Genomic DNA, 18,114 nt, shown 5'->3' on the forward strand with positions numbered 1-18,114 from the left:
TTTTCATTATTAATCATTTATTTATTTTCTTTCTCATTTGGCCAATATCTCAGGCACCTTTTGAGCTGGGAAGCTAATATTTGGACATGAGTGACCAAGTGATGTGGCTATCAAGGATATTTTTGATTTATTGATTAATCATTTCATCTATTAATTATTTATTGATTAATCGATTAATTATTTATTGAGTAATCAATTAATTATTTAATTTTTTATAAATGACTTATTTAATTAAATTTCTAAAAGATACATCTTCGGATGAAGCACTAGTGGTTTAGTTATGCGATTAGCCAATTGATTATGAAAATATTTTGTGATAATCTTTTATTGATTTTAATTATACAATTAATCAATGAATTAGTGTACACCTCTCCCTCCCAATGCAGCCTCAATGAGCTGCACTGCGGTATTGCCGGGCGCCGGAGGCGCCCCGGCAATGCTGCGCTGCAGCACATTTAATTATTTGGCATGGGGCGGTGTACTTTGAATGTATTTGTACTTGTTTTCTTTCTTTCTTGTTTGTTTGTTTGTTTGTCCGGGCGATATCTCAGCCATCCTTTGAGCTAGGAAGCTGAAATTTCGGCACAATAGTGAGGAAGTCCTTTGTCAAATACGGTATTTTTTGTTTTTTGATTAATCAATTAATTGAGGAGTTATTTAATTATTTATTAGCGATTAATGAAGTACTTATTTAATTAATCAAATTTCCTTTCTCTTCTGACCATTGACTCAGGCACCTTTTGAGTTAGGAAGCTGATATTTGGACATGCCAATGACCAGGTGATTTGGCTGCAAAGGCTTTTTTAAATTTATTAATTAATCCATTAATCGATTAATTATTTTATTATTTGATTAATGACAAAAAAAAATTTTTTTAAGATACAGATTCTGATGAAATGGTGGTGGTTTATGTGTTCTCTGACCGAATTGATTAATAATTTAATGATTTTATGATTATTATTTATTTATTTTCATTATTAATCATTTATTTATTTTCTTTCTCATTTGGCCAATATCTGAGGCACCTTTTGAGCTCAGAAGCTAATATTTGGACATGAGTGACCAAGTGATGTGGCTATCAAGGATATTTTTGATTTATTGATTAATCAATTAATCAATTAATCGATTAATTATTTAATTATTAGATTAATTACTAAAAAAAATAAAAATATTCCAGTTACAGATTCTGATGAAAGGTGGTGGTTTATGTGTTCTGTGACCGAATTGATTGATAATTTAATTTTTTAATGATTATTATTTATTTATTTTCATTATTAATCATTTATTTATTTTCTTTCTCATTTGGCCAATATCTCAGGCACCTTTTGAGCTGGGAAGCTAATATTTGGACATGACAGTGACCAAGTGATGTAGCTCTCAAGGATATTTTTGATTTATTGATTAATCATTTAATCGATTCATTATTTATTGATTAATCGATGAATTACTTATTGATTAATCAATTAATTTTTTAATTTTTTATTAATGACTTATTTGATTACATTTCTATAAGATACATCTTCGGATGAAGCACTAGTGGTTTAGTTATGCTATTAGCCAATTGATTAAGAAAATATTTTGTGATAATCTTTTATTGATTTTAATTATACAATTAATCAATAAATTAGTGTCCACCTCTCCCTCCCAATGCAGCCTCAATGAGCTGCACTGCGGTATTGCCGGGCTCCGGAGGCGCCCGGCAATGCCGCGCTGTTGGATATTTAATTATTTGGCATGGGGGCGGTGTACTTTGAATGTATCTGTACTTGTTTCTGTTCTACTCATTTCATTCTTTCCACCACAGCTCACAAAGACATGATTTTTCTTCCCAGTTCACCCTTGACATTGATTTGTTGACCAAACGAACAAGCCGACACAAAACGAAGCAGGAAATAGGTTTCTGGTTGACATTTACATGTAAGTGGAACAGGAAGGATCAGGGTATTGCTTACGCCATGCTTGGTACAGAAACATAAACACAAACCAGCATGACGTCGTTTTTTTTTTAATGTCCTTTTTTTTTATATATATACTGAATCGAGGCTCGTGAAAGAGCTCTGGTTTTAAATGTGTCTGAGGTTAGAATTTCCAGCAACACCAGGAAGTAACTATTGTAAGTGTTTTCTGGGTTAGTAAATCCCAGCCCGATCGTTTTTCCAGTCTTCAATGACAATGCTTAGGAAGCTGGGATGATGACGTCACAAGTTTCATTTCCTCTTTTCATTTTATTCGAAATATTTTGTGCGATGTTGTTCATTCACGGGTATTTATGCTGGAGGACTGGCAGGAGAACGTACAGGTATGCACATCGAAGCTGTCATATACTTACCAGTGGAACTCGGTTGACTTTGGGATTTAAAGTTTTTACCTTTTTTTTTTTTTGTACGAGATCGAGGTTCGTGTAAGAGCTAACATCAATCACAAAAAACACCAACAACAAACGGACACACAAAACATACAATAAAGGGAGCGGGAGACAGAGGAAAGCACACAAGTACAACAGTAAATACCCAGAATGGACACATTATAAACACAATGTACCCAGAATGGACCTTTTTATTGTTTCTGAAGGTTTGCCAAAAACTTAAGGAACCAGATGTCAGGTTCAGGATTCTACATTGAACTTTCAGAATGCCCTTTTGGACTTCAAAGTTCACTATTTGACACTAAGGCTGGAATATGCAACTGAGCGGCGTCCATCACATTGCATTAAGGGCCTAGAATTACTTTAATGATATACTAGCCTCTGATATATTATGATAGTATGATGCTGTACCTACAAAAACATTGCAATGTCCTTGAAATGTTAGGCCAGCATAATTTCGGGGAAAGGACTTCATGACTTATTTCACATCATAACATTGGTGACGAGCGGTGGGCGTGGCCGTGCGCCAATGTCTCACGTCCACAACACTCTCCCACATCACATGATAAACACTGGTCCATCGTCAACGGGTGAATCAGTAGTTTGCGTTCTTTGAATCCTCGGCAGATATTGCATATTGCTCGCAGTGGAAAGGTTCGGAGGCCCCAGGACTGGTTCGAACCCCATTGTGGTTCTGTATCAACCCACGCATCTCCCTTGCGGCTGCGATTGTCAAGATTGCTGAAAGTACAAAGATCGAGATTATCGAGTCAGGTGCGAAGCGGAGTCGAAATCTATAGAATCTCCCAAGAAAGGAACTTCGGATAGAGTTCTGGTAAGTCATTGTATATCCCCTACACGTTTGGAAAAAATGTAGATATTAAGACTTTCAATAATTATATGATATATATATATATATACACACACACAAGTTAAATTAGTTAAATGAAGGTCATGTTGCACAGTGAATTCATGTTTTCTACAACTGAAGTTACCGAACACGTTTTTGTGCGCCTGAACCTCCCCAGTAACAGGATGATTCCCTTACGATAAAATGCTTTCGCTTGTTTAGCTTTGTTTCTGTGCCCTTGTGGGTCTCCCCTGGAGGCTCATGGAAGCGCAAGCTGACTGAGGCTATGAACTGGCAGCTGGAAAGCTAGTCTCGTCTTGCAGACGAGAACAGCCTCAGGAAACTGGTTCCACAAGCAGGAGAAAAGAGGAACAAAAGAGCGGAAGTGTGCACTAAGGACTTTAGGAAGAGATTACTGGAGGAGCTGGGTAAAGTCCAAGGGCTGAGAGATCAGAGGAAGCTAAACCATGGGAGAAGTTGTACAATACTAACTTGAAAGCATCTGAAAATGCAAAGCACGTCCGCGTCCGTTTGTACTCAGATGTCTTCTTCCGTATGCTTAAATAACAGAAACAGTTTGAAAAGTAGAACGACACTCTTTGACGTCATGACGTCGACCGATATGCCTCCGCCCACATTATTACATCATTATAATAGCTGTACTAATTTGATTTGAATCAATTCAGCTTTTCTCAAGTTATTCAATTTTTACCTGACATGACCTCTGACCTTTGATCTGTTGATGCCATAATCCAATCAGCTAATCTTTGCGTCATATATACTTATACAAAGTTTGTTCAAAATCCCATCACTGGTTCAGGACTTGGCGTGGCAACATAATTTTTACTTAACATGACATCTGACCTTTAACCTCATGCCCCCAAAATATAATCAGTTCATCTTTACCTCATTAAATATACCTATTCCAAGTTTGACTAAGATCCCATCAGCCGTTCTTAAGTTATCATGGTAACAAAGTAATTGTAACTTAACACGACCTCTGCTTTTTGACCTCATGACCCCGAAATTGAATCAGTTTATCTTTGCATCATAATATATAATTATACTAAATTTAGTGAAAATCCCATGACTGGTTCACAAGTTAGCTCGGTAACAGAATATTTACCTGGAGGGATGTCTGAAATTTGACCTTCGACCTCTTGACCCCACAATCGAATCAGTTAATCTTTACATCATTATACATACTTGTCCCAAGTTTGAATTAGATCCATTCAGCTGTTTTCAAGTAATAGGCCTATTACAGACTTTGACCTTTGACCTCTTGACGCCAAAATCTAGTCAGGTCATCTTAGCATCATAATACATACTTGTACCAAGTTCGACTAAGATCCCTTCAGCCGTTCTCAAGGTGAACCAATTCTGTGACCCAATGCAAATTCTTAAACTTTATTTTGAGGATTTTATGCAACCTTGATCTTTGACCTTTTGATCTGAAAACTAGAGCAATGCGACTCTGAGCCAATATGCCTCTGCATAGTCACACAACGGGTAGATGTCCTCGTTCACTGTACTAAAAATGAACAATTTTGATTTAAATCTCTTCAGCTATTTGTTTTCAAGTATCACATTTTCACCAGCCATGACAGGTTTCACATCGATCGGTGAAGTGGTTTCAGAGAAGGGACTTTTTTAGTTATCTGCTTTCAAGCTAATATGGCTGCCACACCACGTGACAGATGACCTTAAAAATGTAGACTCTGCATATGTATGGGTAGGGGATCACGTTTGTGAAGTTTCATGTTGATTGGATAAGGTTCATTTTTCTATCGAAGATGGTTGCCAAACCACGTGACCTACGACATCATTTTCAAACTATATGCAACAATGATGTTAGATGATATTTGTAAAATTTCACATCGATAGGGTAAGCGGTTTCAGAGATACAATTATTTAATATTTTCCTTCAATCCAATGTGACTGCCACATGTGACCAATGACGTTTTCGTGGTCATCTTTAATCGCTATGCCTAGTCAATGACACACGTAAAGCTTTGAGTTGGTCGCTTTGGTGGTTTAGGAGAATATGTTTTTGTAAGGATTTAGGTTAAATCCAATATGGCTGCCAAACCATGTGACCTACAATGTCATAAATTTCATATTTCAATAAAAATGGGTCACAGATCATGTGCATGCAATTTCAGATTTTTAGAATAAGGCATTCAATTGAAACATTTTTGGCTGGTATACCACTTCACCGATGATGTCATCATTATCATGCTTTTGTTCCCCATTGGGAGTACTTGACAATGTGCCAAATTTCAAGTTTTTCCATTCAGCAGTTTCCAAGAAATAATTTTTTAATCATTTGCATTTAATCCAAGATGGCTGCCATACCACGTGACCTATGGCATCAGAATTAGCAATAAAACATTCTGCGTCGGTGTCACTCCTACCCTGAAAGTTTTATCTCAATCGGACATGTGGTTGCTGAGAAAAACGAGGTTTAGCCTGTACAGACGTATGGACGTAAGGATGGACGGACATCCAAAAACATAATGCCTCAGGCCACCTTCGTGGGCGGAGGCATAAAATAATCGACTCTTACCTTTTGATTAGTGAACCAATTAAGTGACCTGGGATGCAAAATCTTTAAATTTTAGGTCAATCGGGTGAAAATCAGCGATTTTACGCAACCTTGACCTTTGACCTTTTGATCTAAAAAAAACAGCTTATAGTTTTTGATTGGTAAACTAATTCAGTGACTCAATATGCAAATTTTTTTAATTTCAGGTCAATCGGATAAAAATTGACGATTTTATGTGATGCTGACCTTTAACCTTTTGACCAAATTATTAATTTACCTTGTCCATATTATCATAATAAAGCTTTGGTGCAAATTTGATGACAAAACTCAAATGGTAAATTGAAATTTCAGGTTCATTGTATGAAAATTGATAAATTTTAGGTGATGCTGACCTTTAACCTTTTGACCTTTTGACTGTATTAATAATTTACCTTCTCCATATTATCATAATAAAGCTTTGGTGAAAATTTGATGACAAAACTCAAATGGTAAATTTAAATTTCAGGTCAATTGGATGAAAATTGATGATTTTATGTGATGCTGACCTTTGACCTTTCGACAAAATTATTAATTTTCCTTCTGCATATAATCATAATAAAGCTTTGGTAACACACACACACACACACACACACACACACACACACACACACACACACACTCACACACAAAAGTGATTACAAAACCCTATCTGCTGCGCAGGGGACGGGATAATAATAATAATAATGTCGCGCAACTCCGGTTACACCAGTCGCGGATGGCCTAAACGGTCTTATTCGGAGGCAACAACCAAACACAGATTCGGCTATATGTCGCGTGGGAGGAAGAAGGAAAATGGAGGCTGCGGCAAAAGCTTACATTCAGCGCACCGACGTAGTTCCGGTCCTGTAAGGGGATTAACTCAAGCGGGCACAGGTTTAACAGGGGATGCAAAATAATACAAATGTTTATTAAAGGAAAAAGGCAAGGACAGGAAAAAGTATGCGCCGGTAACAAATATCCTAATTGGGACGTCCCCACTCGACAGATTTCAGAAACGAGACGAGGGAATATGAATTAATAAAAAGAACACGTTCGTCGTGTAATTGGGAAAGGTAATGTAGTGTGCAGTCTTATCTGTCTGTAGTCTTGCATGTAACACGGCCCCGCTCGGCCGCCACCAGGCCTCACTCCAAGCTCCGATCCTCTCGCCGCCCACGAGGTCCGTGCACCAAGCACCAGGCGTCCAACGCAGGCCCGCGAGCTCCACACAAGGTCGACCCTCGACTCAAGCACGAACACAGAACGACGAAGAACGGCAAAGGGGGGAAGAGAGCGCGAGTCCACTGCACGCCAAGTGCCGCTTCGAGGCAAGTTCAAGCCAACGAAGCAACTCTCACAATTCTCTCCCTGTCCGAACTCCACTGCTGGGGAACTCCTCTGCTTGCCAACTCACTCACTCCACTGCGTCTCAAGACTCACTGCCAGAAGCAACTGCTCTGAACCAACTGCCGCGCAACCCACTCACTCCGCGAAAGTTCTGCCGCCCCTCGTATCACTCCGCGGCGGTGACGTCAGCCTTGGCGCGCCACCCAATCAGTGGCCTCCACCGAATCACAGGCCTGTGATGTGGTCATAGCACGTGGGACTTGAGGTGGGTAGGCCTGTCGGAGGTGTAAATGGCGGTGGCCATGCGGCGGTGTCCTGGCCTGGTTTCCTTCCTAAGTCATGTTAGGGAAGGGCGTTATTTAGTGTTGCGCTAAGGACCTGTCAGAATGTCTATGTTGGTCTGCAGTGCCAAAAGGGACAAAGGTTTGGCTAACCAGGTGAGGACACACAGGGGCACTACTCTTTAATCCCTAACTCTACTTAACACACGAACCTCCTGGTTAGTTCACAAGTATACATCTTAACCCGACAAATGCCTACACATACTAACTTAAAGGTACATAGTGGGTTCTAGCTATCGCGACATCTCGAAGCATGTTACCTATTCAGATCTAGCTGCTCTACATATTGCTCTACCCCGCCAGACGTAACACAGCCCCCCCCCCCCCCCCCCCAGAACCGTAGCTCCTGCAAGGTTCACTGCAGGCACTACCATCCCAGTCTTAACGCTTACTGTCACACACTTAATTAACCTATAAAATAAATCAGGAAGGCTGTGGGAAGTGAGTCGGACTACTTACCTACACTTGCTTAACATTCTAAACCCCTTAACAATCATGCATTCATGTATTTACATTTTCGTCTTTGTTCCTGCGGAGGGAGGAAACAAACAACACTCAAAAATCTCCCTTAACCACAAACATGAGCCTTTTTCAAAAATTCAAAACTTCCAAAACTCTATAACATTTGTACATACCCCGGTCTACAGACCACATCCCCCGGTGGATGCCACAAGACACAACCTTAGCTGCAGGGCCATCCCCAATGCGCCCCTAAATTTCCACGGGCCCTGTCCAGATGTTACAGGTGAGTGACATGGTTCGGTGGATTTCGCCCACATTCATTCAACACAAACCCCTTATCCACTCATACTCATTCCGAAACTCACCACTACACAAAAATCATTTCAAGCACTTATTTCACCTCCCCCCCCCCCCCCCCCTGCAGGACCATGGCATTGATGTCATTCACATGTGTGCATTCCTCAACTGCTCAGCGGGGAGGTACCGCACAAGTAAGATGGTGCGACCGCCTCAGACTGTGGTGCCCGCAGTCCCAAAAACAAGTCAACCGGCTCGCAAGTTCATTGCCCCCCCCCCCCCCCATTACCTCTTGGCCCCATGACAGCCCAACAGCTCCTTTCCGCCGTTACCTCGCCGGTGAGGGTCTCCACACACCAGGCTCCATTGCCTCCTGCTACCGCGCAACTCCACGGGTCACCGGGGGTCTCCTTTACCCCAGGGCGCCCAACCAGACCCTCCACCGACGAGCTCGAATTTACAGTTACCACCGGCTGCCAGGGGTAATTGCCACAGAGGGGGGCCACAGGCATCACTCCTCAGAGCCTGATCTGTACCTGCAGACACACACACCTTCCCCACCCACAAGATCCCAAAACAGACTTCCTCCCCCACTGCCATTCCATTTTCCAACACAATTCAGCACAATTCCAAAGATGGTGTAAAAGATGTTACAAAGCTTGCCATGGCCTGCTGCATGTGAAATCCCAGTTCACATTTAACCAATACAATTCCATTTCCAACACACAATAATCACCCTAATCATCTCTCATTCTCAGTTTCCACTCTCACGACCACATCAAAACACATAACCACAACACTAACACAAACGCCACCCACAAGACTCTGTGGCACACAATCCATCCCCCTCACCGGCCATGTCATCACTCTCGCCCGCCCCCAACTCCAAATTACATGTCCCCAATTTAACAAGCAAGTCCTGAAGCCTGGGACAGTACACAGTACACCTCAAAACACTCACCTCAAGGGCAGGTAGTTGCAGGTTGGTCAGGTCCAAAGTGCCATCCACCAACAAAATCCCAAAATTTATCATTGGGCCAATCAAACTGTCATCCAAATTTCTCTTTAGTCCCCACTACACTGGCAGGTATGTGGATCCGCATCCAACGGTGATCATCACGACACAACTACCAGTGGCCACGACAGCTCCGCACCTCTACCGTGCAGGGGTCATCGGGACAAGGTGAGCAGTCAAAAGGCCAACATGGCCCATGAGTGTCCATAAGGGTGCGACCCACCATCCATCCTTCGGCCCCCCTGCGAGGAACACAGCTGCACCAGCCCCAGCTGGCCAATGTGGTGAGCACCTGCTGCCAAAAACACACCACCACTCGCACAACCTCGGCCCTGGGGGGCACGGTCGCAGTGCGTGGCATCCCTACAGCCATGTCCCCTGCACCTCCACATCATCCCCCAGTCCGACCACAGAGCTGCAGCCCCCCAGTGCTCACCCACACTTGACCACACCAAGGTCCAGTCAACAGCCATGCTCCACCAGGAGACCCACCCAGAAGACATGGTCCACACACCGTGGACACGCAGAGCACCAAGTTGACCCCCAGATTACACAACTCCATCCCCATGATCCCGCGTCCCAAATATCAGCACAGTTGCCCCCGCAACCAGTTGAAGGCTGTCTTGCTACCCTATCAATTTTTATCACAGCCTCCAACACTTTGGTCTACACACCTGGATCAATAATGGTGTCACAAAACAGTGTCCACCATTTCTCTTCACAAAATTCACCTATAAATTTACATATAACCCACAGATTACCCATGCCAAACATTTGTCACAATTCACTAACCTCACCAAAGAAAGATGCTTTGCCATACACATGCCAGCCGAGCATGGCCCATATGCTCGGCACGTTACCAATTCCCAATTCACATCCCCATGGCTCTCTTCCCAAACCGAGAGTCCATAAATCATAACGGACCATCTGTGGAAAGTCACCCTCACTCCATCACGTTCCACAGATGCCCCAATGGTTGTCCGGCAGGCTGTCTCATTCCTGTCCATTCGGTTTGACCTGCGTCCATAGACCAACACAGCATGTCAGGCCTCCACATGCTGGCTGTCCCAAAGTCTCAGGGAGAGGGTGCCAGGCCGCATGCCCGGGTGGTCACCACATCAGGCCCAAGTTGGCCGTCTGCAGTGCCACCACCAAAGCGCGACCCACAACACCTCCCCCTAGTGGTCCTCAATAAATGCCATCCCAGGCTTGAGAAACCACCTCGGATCCCCTGGAGGTCTTAACCCCCCCGCCCCCCCCCCCCCAAGGTCCGGCGACCCTGCCGGCCCGAGCCACACGCCTGGACGGCGCCCCAACCGACAAGGGACACCACACTCCACCAGACCCCCCGTGGGGCCCAGGTCGTACCTCGACACCCAAGGCTGGACCCCACGTCCAAATCTCGCCAGCACAGCCCCCCAGCTGGCTGGCACCCCCACATTTCGAAAGGGGCAACTTTTCCGCGAGGCCATCACCAATGACCTCCCCTGGTCCAAAACCTGCAGCCTGGGGACCAACTCCAACCAAGGCTGCTCCAAATCAATTTCCCATTTTAATTTAAATTTAAATTTTCTTTTAACAATTTTTATCTCCTGTCCCAAACCGCAGCTGCAGGTAACAACCTCTACCACCAGTTGTTCTGCCCCTCCCTGCAGCTGTTCCATATTCCCTACAGGGACCAAATCTTCAGAGGCACGATCTCCCGATCCCCCAAGGTCCAAATCCAGCCCGGAGTCAAAACACTCCCCGAACTGGTTGTCCGATTTCGGAGCCTCCATTGCCAAATCGTAGTGTACGGTGAGAGTCCCCTCGGTCTTTCCAACCTCCTCCTCGGACCAGCTCACCTCATCACCCAAACTCCTTTGGGCCTGGTCAACCTTGTCCTCCATGGGACTGTCCCAGGTCCCCAGCCGCTGGGTCACATCATCCTCATCATCATCCCCCATCAATTCCGGCTCCAACAGGTCTTCCCCAATATCCCCAATAAATACCCGGTCTGGCTCCATTACACGGACCCCCAATAACTCTACCCCCTCTCGCTCTGACCCACCACCCTGGCACAGCAAGGATTCAAATCCATCCCCCGGTTTAGGTGTTGTGACATCCACACGGTCCCGATAAACAACCAGGCCAGCAGGTGGGAAACATTCCCCATTACCTTTTCCACATTCCCAATTTCCTTCCCCATTCACCTGTGGGCACTCCACACTCACCTGTACACATGCCGTTCCCGCTGCAATTGCCAATTTGCCTTCCCCCGTTCCGATTCAAATTTTGCCACCCTTGGCTCCTCCTGTGCCCCAACGGCACCATTCGTTCATCCTTCCCTCAATTCATTCGTCCAGGCATCCATTTTGTTAATTAGTCCCTCAATTTTTCCTTTAATTTGCCCCTCCAATCGATCACTCATTCCCTTCATTCCTTCCCTACGTTCATTCCCCTGGGACTCCATTTTGTTTTTCATTTCACTTTTCATTTCTTTCATGTTATTTTGCAATCCCCCAATTTGATTTTCCAAGACATCCTCATTCCCTGCATAAATTGCATTAAGGCCTGTAAATCCACTGGGGCCGTCTCCCTGGCGGGGGAAGTTCCAACACTATGCTCAACCCTAGCTACTTCTGATTCACTCCCACTACTTCCCGCATCTTCCATCCCTTCTTCCATACCGCCCACCTCCTCCTCCGTAAAGGAGGTCGCTTTCCCACGTGGCTTTTCCAACCGGAATAAATTAAATTTTAACTGACGCGCTGTTCGCATCCCGCACACCAATCGACTATGCAAATTTTTGGCTCCGACTACGAAAAATTTTCGTTCAAATTCTCCACTCCTTGACACCAATTTGATTCGGGGTTCAATCCCACTAACTGACAACAGTTGTCGTGTTGTCAAAAAGTTCGTATCCCACTCCTGACACCAGTTGTCGCGCAACTCCGGTTAACACCAGCGTCGCGGATGGCCTAAATGGTCTTATTCGGAGGCAACAACCAAACACGGATTTGGCTATATGTCACGTGGGAGGATGAAGGAAAATGGAGGCTGTGGCAAAAGCTTACCTTCAGTGCACCGACGTAGCTCCGGTCCTGTAAAGGGATTAACTCAAGTAGGCACAGGTTTAACAGGGGATGCAAAATAATATAAGGGTTTATTGAAGGAAAAAGGCAAGGACAGGAAAAAGCACGCGCCGGTAACAAATATCCTAATTAGAACGTCCCCACTCGACAGATTTCAGAAACGAGACGAGGGAATATGAATTAATAAAAAGAACACGTTCGTCGTGTAATTGGGAAAGGTAATGTAGTGTGCAATCTTATCTGTCTGTAGTCTTGCGTGTAACACGACCCGCTTGGCCGCCACCAGGCCTCGCTCCAAGCTCCGATCCTCTCGCCGCCAACGAGGTCCATGCACCAAGCACCACGCGTCCAACGCAGGCCCGCGAGCTCCACACAAGGTCGACCCTCGACTCGAGCACGAACACAGAACGACGAAGAATGGCAAAGGGGGGAAGAGAGCGTGAGTCCACTGCACGCCAAGTGCCGCTTCGAGCCAAGTTCAAGCCAACGAAGCAACTCTCACAATTCTCTCCCTGTCCGAACTCCACTGCTGGCCAACTCCTCTGCTTGCCAACTCACTCACTCCACTGCGTCTCAAGACTCACTGCCATAAGCAACTGCTAGTCAGGTTCACTATGTTTTTTCGTTCAAAATTTTGGTAGATTAGCAAAACTATACATTTTTGGAATATTCAGAGCACGAGGAATCCAAAAATTAATGTTTACATTTGCGTAGACACCTTTGCGAAAATGACACTCAGGACAGTGATGAAGATCTGTAAAAGCATATTCCTGAACGGTATAGACCTCGTAGATCCTGCGTATAGGACTTATAGTTCAATCTGATACTACCTATAACTTCCTATAACAACCTATAACTTCAAAGGACTTGCAATATCATGTATTATGTAATACAGTTATATCACAAATATAAAGACAATGGTTTTCAATTACCTTTGTTTGTTGCTTTTCTATAATCCTGAGCACTATTTTGAGGCCTTTATTGGATTCCTTGACCCAGAAAACATAGGATTAGCATATTTAATTAAGTCTCTAGGTTGACTAGAAGCCGAGATCGCGCAAAATATGTATTTTATGGCGGCCATTTTCAAAATCCAAAATGGCGGCCATGCAGGTGTCTGTGCAAATGCCAACATTTATTTTCAGATTCTCCATGCTCTGGAGATTCCAAAAAATGTACAGGTTTGCTAATACCAAAATTTTGAAAGAAATTATATTTGTTAACATAGTGAACCTGACTATCTTCATCACTGTCCTGAGTGTCATTTTCGCAAAGGTGTCTACGCAAATGTAAACATTAATTTTTGGATTCCACATGCTCTGAATAATCCAAAAATGTGTAGTTTTGCTAATCTACCAAAATTTTGAACGAAATTATATTTGTTAACATAGTGAACCTGACTATGCTCTGAACCAGCTGGCGCGCAACCCACTCACTCCACGAAAATCCTGCCACCCCTCGTATCACTCCGCGGCGGTGACGTCAGCATTGGCGCGCCACCCAATCAGTGGCCTCCACCGAATCACAGGCCTGTGGTGTGGTCATAGCACGTGGCACTCGAGGTGGATCGGCCTGTCGGAGGTGTAAATGGCGGCGGCCATGCGGCGGTGTCCTAGCCTGGTTTCCTTCCCAATTCATGTCAGGGGAGGGCGTTATTTAGTGTTGCACTAAGGAGATCCTAACTAAGTGTCTAAGACTCTAAGTGCTTGCGGTGTCAAAAGCGACAAAGATTTGGCTGACCAGGTGAGACATACAAGGGCGCTACTCTTTAATCCCTACCCTACTTATCAGTCGAACCTCCTGGTAGGTACACAAGTATACATCTTACCGGACAAAACGCCTACACATGAAGAACTTATTACAGTTAGTTTTCCTTACCGCGACACACGAAGCATGTTACCTACTCAGATCTATCTGCTCTACATATCACTACCACATCAACATAACACAAATAACCTTTATTGTCCCGTATCCAGGGAAATTCCTCTTTGGTGACACCGTATGTTCAATCATCATGATCATCATCACATAACACATCAAAAGGAATTTTTAAAATGTTTATTTATTTGTTTATTTATTTATTTATTTATTTATTTTGTATACAAAGTTGAGGCTGGTGTAAGAGCTAACACATAGAACAGAAACAAACATAAACAGAAACAGAAACACTACTAGGACTTTCAGGACAAAAAACGGAAATTTGAAAAAGGTGGATTTGGGGTGTATTAACGGGGGTAGAAAAGATCAAGGTTTTGGATGGGAGAAGATAAGAGATGGTGGTGAACAGATGTTCTAAAGACCTGGAGGGAGGAGAAGGATTGAAGGGAGTGTGGGAGTTTGTTCCAGAGGCGGGAGAAAAGAGGAATGAAAGAGTGAAGGTGAATAGAGAGTCTTGATTTTGGCAGTTTCACCAGAGGAGGGTTGCTAGCAGATCTCGTGTGACCTGTAGGAATATTTGTTATTTACAGTAGTATTTGCTACTTCACTTGACAACATCGACCACAATCCGACAGCAACTACTGCAAGCACATCATTTCATGGAACCAGCATTTCCATCTTCCAACACCCAAAACCGAGAATACTGGTGAGATCCGAGCACCTCTTCATTTAGGAAATAACAAAGTTAAGAAGGTGCCCAAACTGCTCAAATCCTTCACAAAGCCAGTTCTATGTGTTGCTGTAGCCATTTTACTCTCTGTTGTACAAATAGTTTTTGGGGGGTTTTTGAGCTCCTCGTTTTTGGCTTGTTGGCACAGGCAGCATTTAGTCCGGTCCGTTTGCCAGGATGATTTATCAGGTGTCGCCATTTTCTGATTATTGTAGAGCAATATGCCACTCCACATATAATTGTTTATTGTACCTGTATTGGTGTATGGCATGCTAAAGGGTTTCAATTCAAAACATATGCATTTTCTGATTGTTCACCTGGTATCATGTCAGATTCTCTCAACATCGTCCACTTTTCTGTGCTTGCGACTTACAGTTTTCACATCTTCCCCCATCACAACACCTTTAAAGACAAAATAAAGATACCATTTGAGTTGTTTTAATACGAGGACACTTCATGATGTTGATAAGAATGTTATTGATTGGTAATATCAAACATAGTAAACAACTCTATCGATATATGTGGCGCACAATGATCCATATGTGAGGAAATGGTGGCCACCATCTTGGAGAGTGGCAGACATCTTGGATTTTTAAGTGGCTAAATATTTAATTTCCAAGAGATAGCCATTTTGAATGTTTGTGTAAAGTTTCATGCCTGTATCACTATTTGAACGATTCCTGATAAAAAAAAATCACTTATCCGCTTGACTATCCGTGTGGGGTTCAGTCCCCACTGTGGGGTTCAAGTACTGGTACATGATAAACCGTGGGCTTCTCCTTTTCATAATTGTCAGGTCGCAACAAAGAGACTTACACCCTCCCCTGTGAGACTCCCACCATTTTAATTAATTACTGTATACCTAATTAATATATTTTAATTCTTCCGTTTATGGGTTTGTTGTCGTGACGTCACATTCACCTCTCCATTAAATGTTTTTGTGGAAAGTATTTAAATGACCTCTTAAATCTTTAGAGAATTATTCTTTCAGTTATTTAATCGATGGAGCATCTTGGAAGGTAAAAATAACATACAATATCAGTTTCCTTCCAAGGAATTTCAACGGATCTTCGGGATGTTGAGGGGGCTTAGGGGTCTTCAGGGTATTTGGGGTCCTCAGGGTCTTTAAGATGGTCTTTTGGAACTTTAGGGGTATTGGTGGTCTTGAGGGTCTTGGGGGATTTAAAGGGTCTTCAAAGGTCTAAGCAGTCTAAAGGGTCGAAAGCTATATGCCAATAGTATGTAATTAACAGACATATGAAATTACTAGACTGGATGCAACTGACATTTAAACAATATGTAATTAATAGATATATAGTCACACGGCTTCACCGCCTCACCCCCTCGGCTTCACGGACCGTGTTTTTCGGTTTCATATGTACTCGTCTTTGAAGAAGAAAAAAAGACGTTTTGGTCACAAATATACGTACGTACATACATACATACACATACATACACACATACATAACCATATATGTTTGCTCCATCATAATAAGATGTGCTTCTTTGGTAAACAGTTTGTTTCCATCGTGCCCATTTCATCTGGTTTTCTATTGGCTTGATTAAGTGTGTAATAGTTTAGATAGCCGGGAATCCCCACAAATTGGCTCCATAATTTAGCTGGTGCGGATTTAATGGTTTCGCTCGGCCGTACCTGAACAAGTAGACAAGTACGCATCGAGGGTACGTGCCCCAATTGACATCACCAACCCACCGGAAAGGTAACACGCTTCGTAAAAGAGCGAGGACCCTGCCAGGTTTGGCAGTATCAATCGGTGTCCGTGGTTTATTAGCAACCCGTCATGCCGCGGAGTTATCTGCGGCTGGTGGCCTCAGGGAGGGAGTTCGAGAGGAGTGGGAAAAGTCCCCCTCGTGGTGAACCCCGAAACCCGCATCCATAACAATATACTCAAAACATCTCAAATTACCCATTTAATCATAATATTATTGAAACGTGCATTTCATACTTTTATTGTTACTCCACTTTTAATGTCATGATTGTGATGTTTGTGATAGGGTCTCATCAGAAGGTGAATCTGCTTGAACCCAACTTCCAACAATTTAGAATTAATTTTTTCGAATAACGTATTTTAGTCATAAACAAGCACATACTGTCATAAACAAGCACATACTGTCATATACAAGCACATACTGTCATATACAAGCACATACTGTCATATACAAGCACATACTGTCATATACAATCACATACTGTCATATACAAGCACATACTGTCATATACAAGCACATACTGTCATATACAAGCACATACTGTCATATAAAAGCACATACTGTCATATACAAGCACATACTGTCATATACAATCACATGCTGTCATATACAAGCACATGCTGTCCTATACAATCACATGCTGGCATATACAATCACATACTGTCATGTACAAGCACATACTGTCATGTACAAGCACATACTGTCATGTACAAGCACCTACTGTCATGTACAAGCACATACTGTCATGTACAAGCACATACTGTCATATACAATCACATACTGTCATATACAAGCACATACTGTCATAAACAAGCACATACTGTCATATACAATCACATACTGTCATATACAAGCACATACTGTCATATACAAGCACATACTGTCATATACAAGCACATACTGTCATATACAAGCACATACTGTCATATAAAAGCACATACTGTCATATAAAAGCACATACTGTCATATACAATCACATACTGTCATATACAAGCACATACTGTTATATACAAGCACATACTGTCATATACAAGCACATACTGTCATATAAAAGCACATACTGTCATATACAAGCACATACTGTCATATACAATCACATGCTGTCATATACAAGCACATGCTGTCCTATACAATCACATGCTGGCATATACAATCACATACTGTCATGTACAAGCACATACTGTCATGTACAAGCACATACTGTCATGTACAAGCACCTACTGTCATGTACAAGCACATACTGTCATGTACAAGCACATACTGTCATATACAATCACATACTGTCATATACAAGCACATACTGTCATAAACAAGCACATACTGTCATATACAATCACATACTGTCATATACAAGCACATACTGTCATATACAAGCACATACTGTCATATACAAGCACATACTGTCATATACAAGCACATACTGTCATATAAAAGCACATACTGTCATATACAATCACATAC

The 18,114-nt window shown here is 42.9% G+C and overlaps 1 protein-coding gene across 6 annotated transcripts in view; it reads left to right on the plus strand.

The window, feature by feature from the left end:
- The first annotated feature begins 2,871 nt into the window (after positions 1-2,871).
- Positions 2,872-18,114, plus strand: part of LOC137438675 (myelin protein zero-like protein 3) — a 40,375-nt gene continuing 25,132 nt past the window's right edge. For all 6 annotated transcript variants that reach the window (XM_078767476.1, XM_078767477.1, XM_078767471.1 and 3 more), the window contains exon 1: positions 2,872-3,200. The gene's annotated coding sequence lies outside the window, so the exon portion shown is untranslated. The remainder of the gene's footprint in view (positions 3,201-18,114) is intronic.

The sequence above is a fragment of the Myxine glutinosa genome, chromosome 13 (assembly GCF_964187855.1).
Source record: "Myxine glutinosa chromosome 13, kmMyxGlut1.1, whole genome shotgun sequence".
In the NCBI taxonomy this organism is placed as follows: domain Eukaryota; kingdom Metazoa; phylum Chordata; class Myxini; order Myxiniformes; family Myxinidae; genus Myxine; species Myxine glutinosa.